Source organism: Argopecten irradians, chromosome 3 (genome assembly GCF_041381155.1).
Source record: "Argopecten irradians isolate NY chromosome 3, Ai_NY, whole genome shotgun sequence".
Lineage (NCBI taxonomy): Eukaryota > Metazoa > Mollusca > Bivalvia > Pectinida > Pectinidae > Argopecten > Argopecten irradians.
Window position 1 is genome coordinate 41,168,962 of NC_091136.1, and position 15,343 is coordinate 41,184,304.

The 15,343-nt window shown below is 37.9% G+C and overlaps 1 protein-coding gene across 7 annotated transcripts in view; it reads right to left on the reverse strand.

The window, feature by feature from the left end:
* LOC138318617 (alpha-mannosidase 2x-like) overlaps positions 1–15,343 on the reverse strand; it is a 122,514-nt gene that overhangs the window by 28,750 nt on the left and 78,421 nt on the right. For 4 of the 7 annotated variants that reach the window (XM_069261139.1, XM_069261138.1, XM_069261140.1 and 1 more), the window contains one exon: positions 72–119. The exons of 2 other annotated variants lie outside the window; for them this stretch is intronic. The gene's annotated coding sequence lies outside the window, so the exon portion shown is untranslated. Of the gene's footprint in view, positions 1–71; positions 120–10,886; positions 11,004–15,343 lie in introns of those variants that run through there. One more of the 7 variants, XM_069261142.1, reaches the window with a different exon arrangement.

Genomic DNA, 15,343 nt, shown 5'->3' on the forward strand with positions numbered 1-15,343 from the left:
ATCGTGGAGTATCCATGTTTACAGCACAAACATCAGAGAAGTTTTCAATCTGAATTAGGAATTATAATTACCTGATATTTTCTAGCATCATCTTGTCTGTAGTTCTGTATTGGTCATTTCTGAAAAACAGTTATTCAATATTAGAGTGAAAATGAAAACGGGAAAATACAATAAAACTGCTGCAATACAAAATAACATTCCTCAGGTTTACATTTTTTTTTTTGCTTTTATCAAAATTTGTCTATTAAACAATGAATATAGAGAATACATGGTTATAATGTTATACAATCCAAGGTTTGTAATTATTTTGGTGTGAGACTTAGGTGTCGTGCACCAAAAAAAAACTTGTATTGTAAGATACTAACCGTGTATTTTATTTATCATGCAACAATTGGCTTAAAAAATGACATTCAAAATGAAAGCAAATTGCCTGTTATTTACTTGTTTTGGCTTGAAACGAAACACTTTTCTGTTACACAGGGACAAAAATCATTTACTAAACCATAATAGGAGTGTACTCCTTTTTAATACCGAGGGAAATATATAAGCGTCTTTGTAAACAATTCCAGTAATCCTGTTTTTAACATTCAGAAATATCCCTGAAACAGACATGCTCAGAAAACAATCATTCTCCAACAAAGAATTATCTACCTGACATAGCTTTATCATGAGACAAGAAAAAGACAATACTGCAATACAGAGGGTACAATATCGTAAAAAACGATGTAATTCCTATGAATGTGACATCACATTTTGGCGGGATCGAATGACGCTATTATCACAGAAAAAGTTAAAGCTCAGGGTCAATTTAGAAAAATTTCTGTCAGTTGTGGAACAAATTCACGTGAATTATATTGACAGATAAAGCATTTGGTATCGAGGGATTTATTGGTCAGTATGTCTGTCAGTTGCAGGAAAAATTATATAACCTGTCTAAACAGACAGCCTGTTTATATTGATCATCTGTCTATACCTATCACCTTCTAAAGTTACCTTTCTATACAACTACCAGACTCCACTGATCATCTGTCTATAACTCCTAACTCTCTATACCAACTACAAAAATGTATCTGGCTATACAGACCATCTGTTTATTACTCCAAACTCTCTATACCAACTAACTGGCTATACTGATCACCTGATTAAACTGACCACCTGTCTATAACAACCAGCTTTCTATGCCAACTACCTGGTTATACAGACCATCTATCTATAACTCCATACTCTCTATACCAACTACCTGGCTATACTGACCACCTGGTTATACAGACCATCTGTCTATAACTCCTAACTCTCTATACCAACTACAAAAATGTATCTGGCTATACAGACCATCTGTTTATTACTCCAAACTCTCTATACCAACTAACTGGCTATACTGATCACCTGATTAAACTGACCACCTGTCTATAACAACCAGCTTTCTATGCCAACTACCTGGTTATACAGACCATCTATCTATAACTCCATACTCTCTATACCAACTACCTGGCTATACTGACCACCTGGTTATACAGACCATCTGTCTATAACTTCAAACTCTCTATATCAACTACCAGGCTACTAACCACCTGATTAATCTGACCACCTGTCTATAACAACAAGCTTTCTATGCCAATCACCTGACTATACAGATCACCTGCATAACTACAACCTTTACATACCAAGCACCTGGCTATACTGACCACCTATCTATATCGCAATAACCTTTCTTTACCACTATCTGACTATACTGACCACCTGTTAAACCGAACACCTGTCTAAAACAACAAGCTTTCTATGCCAATCACCTGACTATACAGATCACCTCCATAACTACAACCTTTACATACCAAGCACCTGACTATACTGACCACCTGTTAAACCAACCACCTGTCTATAACTACAACCTCTCTGTACCAACTACCTTAATAGACCAGCCACCTGTCAGTAATCCCTAAATGTTAAATACTGATGATTTGAATACAAATAATTAAATTTAAACATAAAACACTCTTTAGACTTTTTTATATACAAATAACTACTTATTTAAGAGACCGCCTTTTTTTAAAGGATCCTTATTCCTGTAATTCTCATGTGTGGTATCTTACTGTATTTGATCCTATCATGTAATGTTTGTTGTCTTAGAAATGTAAAAACTTCAAGAATCTTATATCTAATCTAGCGTAAAATTCTGATTAGGTGTTAATAAGGTTCCTGAAGAAGAAAAATTGCTAGTTTTTATCTAAACGTACAATATCCTTTAAAAAAATAGCCCAAAGATTGTCTGTAAAATTAAATCATTAGAAATACCTTGAACGATACACTAGAGATTGGAAACTGAACATCTCCCTCTCCAGAGTAACCTTTAATTAAATCTAAAATTAGAAACGAAATAGAATGAGCAGACAGAAAATCACCCAATGTCGTTTCTGCCAATATTCCGATGAAGCCACGACTTGTGAGCGACTTGAGTTAGTGATGGGAGCGAATTGAGAAAATCTCCATAGCCTAAACACCACAGCCCTCGCTCTGTTACAACCGCTTAATGAGAATTCTACTTGTGTAACACATGTCAAAAACCTGTAATTCTCAGGGCTTTACATAGATGAGTTACCTGCTAGGGAAAGACCATTTAAAGTACACGATAGGAGCTGGGAACTTATGATCTGTTTATACTAAGTTAAGAACTTCGACTTTTAAAACAAGTGCTCAGTCAACTATCAGGAGAGGTATTTCATTTTATCCCTGCCAAATTTCAGACACCAACAATAAATGAAAATCACTCAAACTGGTTATTTTTTCCAGAGATATCTTTCCCATTTGGAAGATTCATTGTGATGTAGTCAAATTAAAAACATTTATTAGAATATTTTGAATTTTATGGTGATATCTTTCGCATTCATAAGTCTCCAGTTTACATTGCAGAGTCAAATTAAGAATGGTAAATTAGTGGGAAATATTTTTACAAAGATAAAACTTTAAGGCTGTTTCTAGGGCCTAATGATAGTGGAGAAAAGATCAGGTGATTTTCCTGTAATATCCAATTTGGCACTGATTCTACAGTAGAGATATTTTGTTATCAGAGAATGGTCCCAATCCACTGACATCATGGCAGGATTTCACGACTTTGCGAGCAGAAGATTGACAGGGATAACTTGGTCTTAACATTTGTATAGATACTATTCATCTTTGAGCAATCACTAACAAAGAAACACTTGTACCTGGAAAGCAATGTGAAAAGTTGACTTTGTTATGACTACAAACTGATACGTAATTACATAGACTAGACCTGACGAAAGAATAATAATAATTCATTGCATCTTTCTCAATTCTCTCCAAGCACCTCTTTAGTTCCAGAAACTTTTATAATGTTTCTGATCCCCCGCCCCAACCCCCCTACCCCACCCCTTTTCCCCCCTTTTTAAAGGTTTTTGTACCTTCAGTTTATTGACCCCTTTTGATTTGTGATTTGTGTTCCTAAACCTTCAATTACTGTCATAAAAACCCTTCATAGTTCCTACACCCCTCATACTCAGCTAGACCCTCCAGCTTCCTAACCTCAATAGCCTAAGAACTCCCTTCCAGTCTATAACTCAGTCCCTAGACCCCTCCAGCTTCCTAACCTCAATAGTCCAAAAACTCCCTTCCAGGTCTATAACTCAGTCCCTAGACCCCTCCAGCTTCCAACCTCAATAGTCCTAAGAACTCCCTTCCAGGTCTATAACTCAGTCCCTAGACCCCTCCAGCTTCCTAACCTCAATAGTCTAAGAACTCCCTTCCAGGTCATAACTCAGTCCCTAGACCCCTCCACCTTCCTAACCTCAATAGTCTAAGAACTCCCTTCCAGGTCTATAACTCGTCCCAGACCCCTCCCTTCCTAACCTCATAGTCTAAGAACTCCCTTCCAGGTCTATAACTCAGTCCCTAGACCCCTCCACCTTCCTAACCTCAATAGTCTAAGAACTCCCTTCCAGGTCTATAACTCAGTCCCTAGACCCCTCCAGCTTCCTAACCTCAATAGTCTAAGAACTCCCTTCCAGGTCTATAACTCAGTCCCTAGACCCCTCCAGCTTCCTAACCTCAATAGTCTAAGAACTCCCTTCCAGGTCTATAACTCAGTCCCTACACCCCTCCAGCTTCCTAACCTCAATAGTCATAAGAACTCCCTTCCAAGTCTATAACTCAGTCCCTAGACCCCTCCAGCTTCCTAACCTCAATAGTCCAAGAACTCCCTTCCAGGTCTATAACTCAGTCCCTAGACCCCTCCAGCTTCCTAACCTCAATAGTCTAAGAACTCCCTTCCAGGTCTATAACTCAGTCCCTAGACCCCTCCAGCTTCCTAACCTCAATAGCTCTAATCTCTCCTAAAGAACTCCCTTCCAGGTCTATAACTCAGTCCCTAGACCCCTCCAGCTTCCTAACCTCAATAGTCTAAGAACTCCCTTCCAGGTCTATAACTCAGTCCCTAGACCCCTCCAGCTTCCTAACCTCAATAGTCTAAGAACTCCCTTCCAGGTCTATAACTCAGTCCCTAGACCCCTCCAGCTTCCTAACCTCAACTAAATAGTCTAAGAACTCCCTTCCAGGTCTATAACTCAGTCCCTAGACCCCTCCAGCTTCCTAACCTCAATAGTCTAAGAACTCCCTTCCAGGTCTATAACTCAGTCCCTAGACCCCTCCAGCTTCCTAACCTCAATAGTCTAAGAACTCCCTTCCAGGTCTATAACTCAGTCCCTAGACCCCTCCAGCTTCCTAACCTCAATAGTCTAAGAACTCCCTTCCAGGTCTATAACTCAGTCCCTAGACCCCTCCAGCTTCCTAACCTCAATAGTCTAAGAACTCCCTTCCAGGTCTATAACTCAGTCCCTAGACCCTCCAGCTTCCTAACCTCAATAGTCTAAGAACTCCCTTCCAGGTCTATAATCCTAACCTCTCAATAGTCTAAGAACTCCCTCAGTCTAAACCCCCTCCCTCCAGCTTCCTAACCTCAATAGTCTAAGAACTCCTTCCAGTCTATAACCCAGTCCCTAGACCCCTCCAGCTTCCTAACCTCAATAGTCTAAGAACTCCCTTCCAGGTCTATAACTCAGTCCCTAGACCCCTCCAGCTTCCTAACCTCAATAGTCTAAGAACTCCCTTCCAGGTCTATAACTCAGTCCCTAGACCCCTCCAGCTTCCTAACCTCAATAGTCTAAGAACTCCCTTCCAGGTCTATAACTCAGTCCCTAGACCCCTCCAGCTTCCTAACCTCAATAGTCTAAGAACTCCCTTCCAGGTCTATAACTCAGTCCCTAGACCCCTCCAGCTTCCTAACCTCAATAGTCTAAGAACTCCCTTCCAGGTCTATAACTCAGTCCCTAGACCCCTCCAGCTTCCTAACCTCAATAGTCTAAGAACTCCCTTCCAGGTCTATAACTCAGTCCCTAGACCCCTCCAGCTTCCTAACCTCAATAGTCTAAGAACTCCCTTCCAGGTCTATAACCCAGTCCCTAGACCCTCCAGCTTCCTAACCTCAATAGTCTAAGAACTTCCTTCCAGGTCTATAACTCAGTCCTAAACCCCTCGAGCTTCCTAACCTCAATAGTCTCAGAACTTCCTTCCAGGTCTATAACTCAGTCCCTAGACCCCTCCAGCTTCCTAACCTCAATAGTCTAAGAACTCCCTTCCAGGTCTATAACTCAGTCCCTAAACCCCTCCAGCTTCCTAACCTCAATAGTCTAAGAACTCCCTTCCAGGTCTATAACTCAGTCCCTAGACCCCTCCAGCTTCCTAACCTCAATAGTCTAAGAACTCCCTTCCAGGTCTATAACTCCTAGATCCCTATAGCTCCTTAACCTTGTTAATCTCAAACCTCCTTCTAAACTTTCTCAGGTCCAGAACCTGACCTATGACATCATTTAAGCCCTAACACTCCTCCTAGACTGTACCAAGCAGTTGCTAGGTACTGACAATAGGTCAGTGGTTTTTCCCTGTATCCTCCAGCTTTCCTTCACCTTCGAAATCTGGCACATCCTTAAATGACTGAATATTAATCAAAGGGCAGCAAAAACAAACAAAACTCCTTGGCTTTTTAGGGTTCAGAACCTCTCCTAGCCCCTGATATAATTTGCCCCAGAAATCTTCCCTTTGAAGTCCAGAACATATTCTACAGCTTCACAGGTCCAGACCCCTTAAAAGCTAAAGGAAAATTTCAAGATCTCTCACTTCTTGACCCCATCTAAAATTGATAAAGTTCATTACCTATCTACAATTATTAAAATCCATCTTTATCCGATATCCGAGACAACTGGCCTTTTATCTAGCCTGCCAGGTTTGATCCTTGGTACAGACATGAAAAGGTCAGGGGTCACCTGCCCAATCACGTGGGTTTTCTCTGGGCACTCCGGTTTCCTCCCACTCTAAGACCCCTCGTGCGCTTTCATCAAGGATATCGAAAGTGAATTGTATAAGTTGTATAACTTGTTTCACTATCGATATAAAATAAATATAGTTTCTATTTATATATTTTATTTATTCCAGCAAAATCACCCTCTGGGATTTCCCTAGATATTTGATTGTTTGCAGCATTTTAATAAACTGATGAAGAAGGACTGAAAACAAAGGGCACCTATGTTAATTCAGCAGTTACAAAGATTGTCTGGATGAACCTGGTAACCCACAAATGGTTTGGGACATCTTGGAACCGCGCTAGTTTTGAGGTATCGCTAGATTTGGATCCCAAGGGACTTTACATGACATTTCCTGTTATTGTATATAACATAGGAAACGTAATTCATTCTGATATAGTATGGCCACAAAGCTTTAAGCTTATAGATGATGAAGGACTCAAACAGAAGGCCAAAGGTACACCAACAAAATGCCGAATGCCAAGCGAGACTTCATTATAGGGAGATAAGTCAGCTCTGTGGAAACAGCATGGCGCTCTTCTGTAGGAGAATCAAAGTTAAACATGGGCTTCAGGGCTTGGAACTCTATGTGGTTTTGACAAGTGTAAATCTGGTGGTAATCCCTGTAAAATTGTGTTTTGGGACAGAAAAGCCATCAAAGACACCTTACCAGCCTCTAGGATCACATACTAAAGTATCTCCTGGTAATCCTCTACAGATGCTTCATAGCTTTATCAACTTAACAAAATAATTACATCAAAACTATTTTCATATTGTTTAATTTCAAAATATTAAAATCAAATTATTGTTGTATATCAAAATGTTATAATTAATTCATGAGATCTCCAATAAAAACCATGTTTAAATTCATTTAGGAATAATTTCAAAATGTTTGATTTTCTTAATTGATATAAATTGGTTTCAAGCTGACAATGCATTTTAGTTCAGCAATTCTGGCAAATGGCTGACGCCAGACTCATCATATATAGGAATTGGCTGCCAAAAGGGAAACCATAGGACACAAAGCATCCTCGCAGAATAAATGGAGAATTAAGCAGTTTTCTATATAGAGTTGTTGCCAAACAAGCTACCAAAACTCTCATAACTACTGTTTAAAATCTCAAAGTATTTAAACAAAAACTTTATCAATTGTGAAATATCGGATTAAAGAAGATGATAAAACCTGATGATAAATAAAGGAATTTCATTGCTGGTGTCGATATCAAAACCTGTGGAATGTATATCATCACAACATCGCTGTTCTGTACATAAATCCTAATCTGCCAGTGCTACTATCTTACTTTGATCAATGTGAAATCAAGGGTTATCTGCCCTTGGTCTACCTTGTAACATCATTGTTACATTGGTTATAATCAACAAAGATAACTCTAACTTAACAATTATCTGTTTTTTTTTTTTATTTAAGTCCATTATTGGATCATAATTCTGTGATATCAAGTAAAGAGTTGGAAGGCTGATGGTAGTATGCTAAAACACCTTAACCACTCTGCAACCATAGGGCCCATCCAAAATTAGTCTCAATATCAAAACAAAGCATAAAATATTAATATTGTATAACAAACTGGTTTTTTATTTGTGATCAAATATATGTAATTTATTTATCACTCGGGGAAAAAATGTCATAACTAGTATATTTTTTACCAATTATAATTATAGTCATTGAAAGTACTTAAGTATAAGAGAAATACTTCTGCATGTACTTCTGATAAAGAAAATACTATAAAGCAATTGTGACAAATGTCAAAGCCTCGTTGAAATTTTGGGCACTTATAAGGAGACAAACATCAGACATTGGCTAAAACCTTTTATTCAAGGTTACAGGGATCATATATGCTTAAATATTTTAATTCATATATGACCCCCGCAGTGACCATGAATAAAAGTCAAAACAAATTAAAGATGCTCCACCGCTGACAAATGGTATTTTTTCACCATCAAAAACAGTAGAAGACGATTTAGTATTTTTCTTCAGTTACAAAAGTTACTTACTTTACACCATTACCACCATTGAAAAATTTGAGCTTCTAATTTTACTTCAAGTTAAAAATATGAAAAATAATTAATTGCATCCCGAAAAAAATCCGTGTCACTATATCCTATATGGAATGAATTACTACTTGCGCATGCACCAAAGGCAATATAAATAATTTTACTTTATTTTTGTGTTAATTAGACATATATATACACGATTAAACACCAATTATTGTTCAAATGATGAATATCATTTATGCTCTGTCGGCGGTGGAGCATCTTTAAGTATTTATGTAAGCATGCTGAAAACGCCATTTCAGAATGGCCCTCTTGTTCATAAGGAAAAAGTTGACAATGTAAATTATTCAAACAACTTCTAAATGATGATGCCAAATAAAAGACTATTGCAATAGACCAATTTATCTCATGGTGACCTTAGAATAGACGGAGGTTACAGTCACCAATAACGATCTGTCTGACAATATCGTGAGAGCACTATTACAATAAATGACCCATACTCAAATTTACCATGTAAAACCACAATGGATGAACAAACCATGTTTTATTCCGCTGAAAATTCACTACCCAGCTCATTGGCTGATCACAACAGAGTAATCACCAATAATATGACTCCTTTCATCTCGTTAGAGAAATGATTGTTCACGCCCCAAACAGCCTCTGTACTTTATCCTTTACCTGTGTGTTAACCGTGTGATGACCTATATAGGCTTTTAAACATGTGGTGGAACAAGGGAATCTACTTTAGCCAGCGCCACGGAGACCAGCAGTAATTCACTACAAAAGGAAGAGTCATATATTCCATCATCATCTTCCATTCCATATGATGAAGCAAACGGATAAAATGAGATTCAAGTGATAAGTGCTACTGTTTTTGTTCAACTTGGTGTCTGGAGAATTCTTTGAACATTTGCAAAAACTAACAGACAGACAGGGCAATTATAAACTATTTATGACAGATCAAAATAATCTCAAATTCATGTCCTTACATAAATGATATTGGTATTGAGTTGTTTTTTTTAAACAGCGCGGTACCTGCTGTTGTGAGCAGGAATTGATATAAAAAGAGAAAATTGTTCATGATTTTTAGCTAAGTTACGGTGTAAGTCACAAACAAACAGTTATAAGCTATCAATAGCCCCTAACAAGGGCAAATAACGCATAAAGCATTACATTCTATTCAGTATTTGTGCCTAATATTACAATTGAATTTTACATTGTTTTGTCACAATTTCACTTTTTTTCTGGAGGTTTTTTTACGCCCTCTTGTCTTGTATGGGGCAGTTATTGATGCCCTCTTGCTTGGTATGGGCAGTTATTGACACCCTCTGGCTTGGTATGGGCAGTTATTGACGCCCCTTTGAAAATAAACACTGTGGCCAATACCTTCATTTTGTGTTTGTTGTTGTATTTAATAACTAAGGTTAAGTGATGCAAAGAGATGTCATGCAAGCAGAGAAGCTGTATCTGATACTACAAACCGAATACAATTTTTATCTACAGTATGCAAAATAGATCTCAAATTTCGCCCTTTTTTTTAGGCTCATGAGCATACAAATGAAGTCTCATTTAATAGACTTTTTATCGAGGCCATCAATTTGTTATGCTAATCTGCTTAGATAGAAAAAGTTATTTTTTAAATGTGTCAATTTAAAAGTACAAAGATTGCTAAAAAATACATTAAAACAATTTAAGATGTAAATATATGTATTGAAGGCATTTTTAAACATTCATACCTGTATGAATAGAAATTGGTTACATCCATATTTAATAATGGAACCTGTCGTTACAATCCTATAAATGTGTACTGCGGTATGTATCTGTATAAAATTTACTTGGGTACAATGTTTAGCATCACATAATCAGTAACAACAATGTCAGTGTGATTCTTTACTGATATGTGTAATAACCAGATATACAAATTCATATTTGACCAAGTGATTGATAATAAATTACATTGTAAGTGTATTATGACCTTCTATTAACTGCATGACTGTTTGAAAGAAGTGTTGGATAGTTTGAACCATTTTTTCATCCATCCTCGGTAAATGGGAAAAAAAGGTGGGAGGGCGTGGCTTTTCAGACATGTCCTTAACTTCTGGAAATTTTGTTAAAATAGGTGGTGGTGGTCGGGGGGGGGGGGGGGGTCTTATGTGTGGTACATTACCCAGAGATAGATCTGAGTGACCTACACAGTCATTGTCTGTCTTGCCTTCAATTAATGCCTGCATGGAATCAAACATGTGACATTCAAGTGGAGGGCTACTGGTAGACTAAATGTCCCCAGGATGTAACATTCAAGATGATTTCAGACATATACCATTTTTTTAAATTGAAAACATCAGATAATCTTTCAATACACTGAACTCTGATAATATGAATGTATCATACTGCTTTGGACTGTCCCAATATCCATGCATTCTTAAATTTTACTATAACATTATTATAATCTCTTTTCTCATTTAAAAACCTCAAGTATATGGTATAAGAAAAAAAATTTGTACATACCACTGTATATTGTACTGTCCCAATACATTCCACGATATCAATATCAATACAGAATTTCAAAAACAATCAGAAACAATGACCAACAACAGGAAGTCCAATACAAGATTCACAGTAATCTCTGTTGACAATAACATCAATTATCAGTCTGACAAATTTCCCTGTAGGTCTGTTTACAGGTAAAAATTTAAATCAATTTTGTATGAATTAAAACACTTGGGATGAGACATGTAGTTTTAAATACATGGGGGTATCTTAACAATGACAATAAAAGCTGTAAATTTTCTACTTCATGATAATAAACAAATAAAATTACCAGAAATTCAATCAGAGGCCCAATATATATTAAAATATTCATGCTATGACTATTGAAATGAACAGGTTGAGAAAATATTTCAGTTTGCCTTATCTATATCTGAATTATTTATGATCAATGAGATGAACAATAAAAAGACAAATCCCTAGGGACTTTATCCAATCAGAACACATTTCAAAACACTATTTGTTACTCCCTCGTGGCTTACTTTAATAGGAACAATAATATAGATAGATACAAACCTATGTAAAATGTATATTGTGCCTAAGATATCCTAATTCAAATAATGTGAAGACATTGAATTTATTCTTATACATGTATCACTGTTTTGGATATTACCATGGAATCTCAACATTTGATTTAATAATATTTTAATGTCCGATACATATACAAGTATGTAGGATCTGAAATGAATGTTCATTTCATGAATTTTTATGAAGCAAGTCTAGGAAGTTTTTATTTATGCAAGCCTCGGCAAGCAAAAATTAAAACAACTTTGAGATGAGTTTTATAAAATCTTACATGAAATGAACACAAATTTAAGATACTTTTTATTACATAACGACAAGATCGTAAATTCACAGAATCTTCACATCAATATGTGTCGTATAAATCCAGCGAGGACAGTAATTTTGTCCTGCTAGCTGTCCTCAAATCCTGACGTCAAATCTTTGTTTTCTGATGTTTACTTCAATGTTTGTGTCATGACTCACAATACATTTCCAGCTGGGCAAAGCCCATGGAAATCACTTCATGTTATAGTACACTAATGTCATATGCAAAAATATTACACAGACAAAATCTCTGTATTTTGTAATAAAAACTAAGTAACAAAGGGATTGAGTACAAATTATCTCAACTCAAAAATGCCTTTTCCAAAATATAATCCATTCTAAAGTGTTAAATGCGATAAGAATTAGTTGTGGGTGAAAGTTAGAGTTACCACAAAAAAAACCATCAACTGATATAGCTATCTTTATATAAAGCATTTGAAACTGCTTCACACAGGTCTGTAGAAGAACAGGGAAAGTACACATTCCTGTCGAGTGCCCCGACCAGGAATCGAACCCGGGTCTCCTGCGTGGAAATCTACGACTCTACCGACTGAGCCAAACAAGCATGCTCCGTCAGCTGAGTGACAGAGACCGTATTTAACACTATGTACAAACCACACCGACCCGCTCCGTCAGCTGAGTGACAGAGACCGTATTTAACACTATGTACAAACCACACCGACCCGCTCCATCAGCTGAGTGACAGAGACTGAATTTAACACTATGTACAAACCACACCGACCCACTCCGTCAGCTGAGTGACAGAGACCGTATTTAACACTATGTACAAACCACACTGACCCGCTCCGTCAGCTGAGTGACAGAGACCGTATTTAACACTATGTACAAACCACACCGACCCACTCCGTCAGCTGAGTGACAGAGACCGTATTTAACACTATGTACAAACCACACTGACCCGCTCCGTCAGCTGAGTGACAGAGACCGTATTTAACACTATGTACAAACCACACCGACCCGCTCCATCAGCTGAGTGACAGAGACCGAATTTAACACTATGTACAAACCAAACCGACCCGCTCCGTCAGCTGAGTGACAGAGACCGTATTTAACACTATGTACAAACCACACTGACCCGCTCCATCAGCTGAGTGACAGAGACCGTATTTAACATTATGTACAAACCACACCGACCCGCTCCATCAGCTGAGTGACAGAGACCGTATTTAACACTATGTACAAACCACACTGACCCGCTCCGTCAGCTGAGTGACAGAGACCGTATTTAACACTATGTACAAACCACACTGACCCGCTCCATCAGCTGAGTGACAGAGACCGTATTTAACACTATGTACAAACCACACCGACCCGCTCCGTCAGCTGAGTGACAGAGACCGAATTTAACACTATGTACAAACCACACCGACCCGCTCCGTCAGCTGAGTGACAGAGACCGAATTTAACACTATGTACAAAAACCACACCGACCCGCTCCGTCAGCTGAGTGACAGAGACCGTATTTAACACTATGTACAAACCACACTGACCCGCTCCATCAGCTGAGTGACAGAGACCGTATTTAACATTATGTACAAACCACACCGACCCGCTCCGTCAGCTGAGTGACAGAGACCGTATTTAACACTATGTACAAACCACACTGACCCGCTCCGTCAGCTGAGTGACAGAGACCGTATTTAACACTATGTACAAACCACACTGACCCGCTCCGTCAGCTGAGTGACAGAGACCGTATTTAACATTATGTACAAACCACACTGACCCGCTCCGTCAGCTGAGTGACAGAGACCGAATTTAACACTATGTACAAACCACACTGACCTGCTCCTTTTACACGTCTATACCACTAATCACTGAATTTCAGAAGTAATTAGCTAGTCATAGAATGTCAGACACCTCAACCACTTAGCCATCCAATGAACAGCAAGGGACAATTAAGAATGAGGAGGGAAGTGGAATACCTGGAGGAAACCATTGACCAGTGGTCAGTACCTAGCAACTGCCCCACTTGGGATTCAAACTCATGACTAAGAGGTAAAGGCTTGTGATTAAATATGGGACATCTTAACCACCCGGCCACTGTAGCCCCTGAATTAGAGGTTTTAGTAGTAATTGTGGTAGAAAAATTGTCAGACACTTTAACTATTTTGTCACCATGATAACTGGCACTACACTACATCACAATTTCAACATCAGTGAAAATGTTAAAATATATTTTTTCATAGGGAGATATAATCCAAGCCAACCAAATATTCTATCTACCTGATGGTCTATTGTAGGACCTGCACTGTTTACCTTACAGGCAATGGTTACTGTAGCAAGAGAAATATCAATACAAAATCGATTCTCTACTCTTTTTTTCAGAATGGCTGACACTTTTATTCATCTCATCAAAACTTAATTAAATTTCTTTCTTGTTAATTTACATTTTTTTTACATCTTTCATTCAAAAGAGAACTCAGCACTTTGGGACTACTATAGATTTTAATGTACTTTGTAACAAGTGTCCCATACCGTATGAAGAACTTAGATGTACTCACAGTCCCCAAGAAGTGTATAAAAAGCAGGTGTCGTGACAATTAACGGAAAGAAAAACTTAATCTGGCTGCCGTTATAACGTCTTTGATGGAGTAAAATGAGTGTTGGAATCTAAATGAGCGGCAAGTAAAGCTTTGATGTGATGTTGGCAATGTTAGGCCGACTCGCCCGGAGCAGACAAACTGCGTTCAAACAATACTTACCTATCTATCCCCTCTGTCACGCACACGCCTCAACATCTTACCTCGTGTCAATCAATATTGGATGTAAAAGAGTGATCAGAGGTAGACAATAGCCAGGTGTAACGGGTACACAATCAGGTAACGTGCTAGTCTCTTGGTAATGCAACAATTGAGGTCAAAGGTCATTGGTATACAGTGGAAATCATAGGTCAGATGTAAAAAATGATAGTCAATCGGCTAGAGATCAGGATTCAGGATCGTGACATAATAACAATATTCAATAAGGTTATAAGATTCAGCTCAGCCAATCAAAATCAACATCTCTTACTAAAACGTCTTCTGTGACGGACATTTTAATGTCAGACTCTGATTGGCTAATCAAATTTTTAAGTCTTCATCAAATATGGGAAACACTGTATGCCAGGGCTCATGTATATATAAGTGAAGTGTGTCAATTCAACACAGATACTGATATTCCTTAGACAGAAGGCAACAGTATTATACAACACAGGTACTGATAAGTCGGCAGAAGGCAACAGTATTATACAACACAGATACTGATATTCCTTAGACAGAAGGCAACAGTATTATACAACACAGGTACTGATATTCCTTAGGCAGAAGGCAACAGTATTATACAACACAGATACTGATATTCCTTAGACAGAAGGCAACAGTATTATACAACACAGATACTGATATTCCTTAGGCAGAAGGCAACAGTATTATACAACACAGATACTGATATTCCTTAGACAGAAGGCAACAGTTTTATACAACACAGATACTGATATTCCTTAGGCAGAAGGCAACAGTATTTTACAACACAGATACTGATATTTATTAGGCAGAAGGCAACAGTATTATACAACATACAGTAAAACC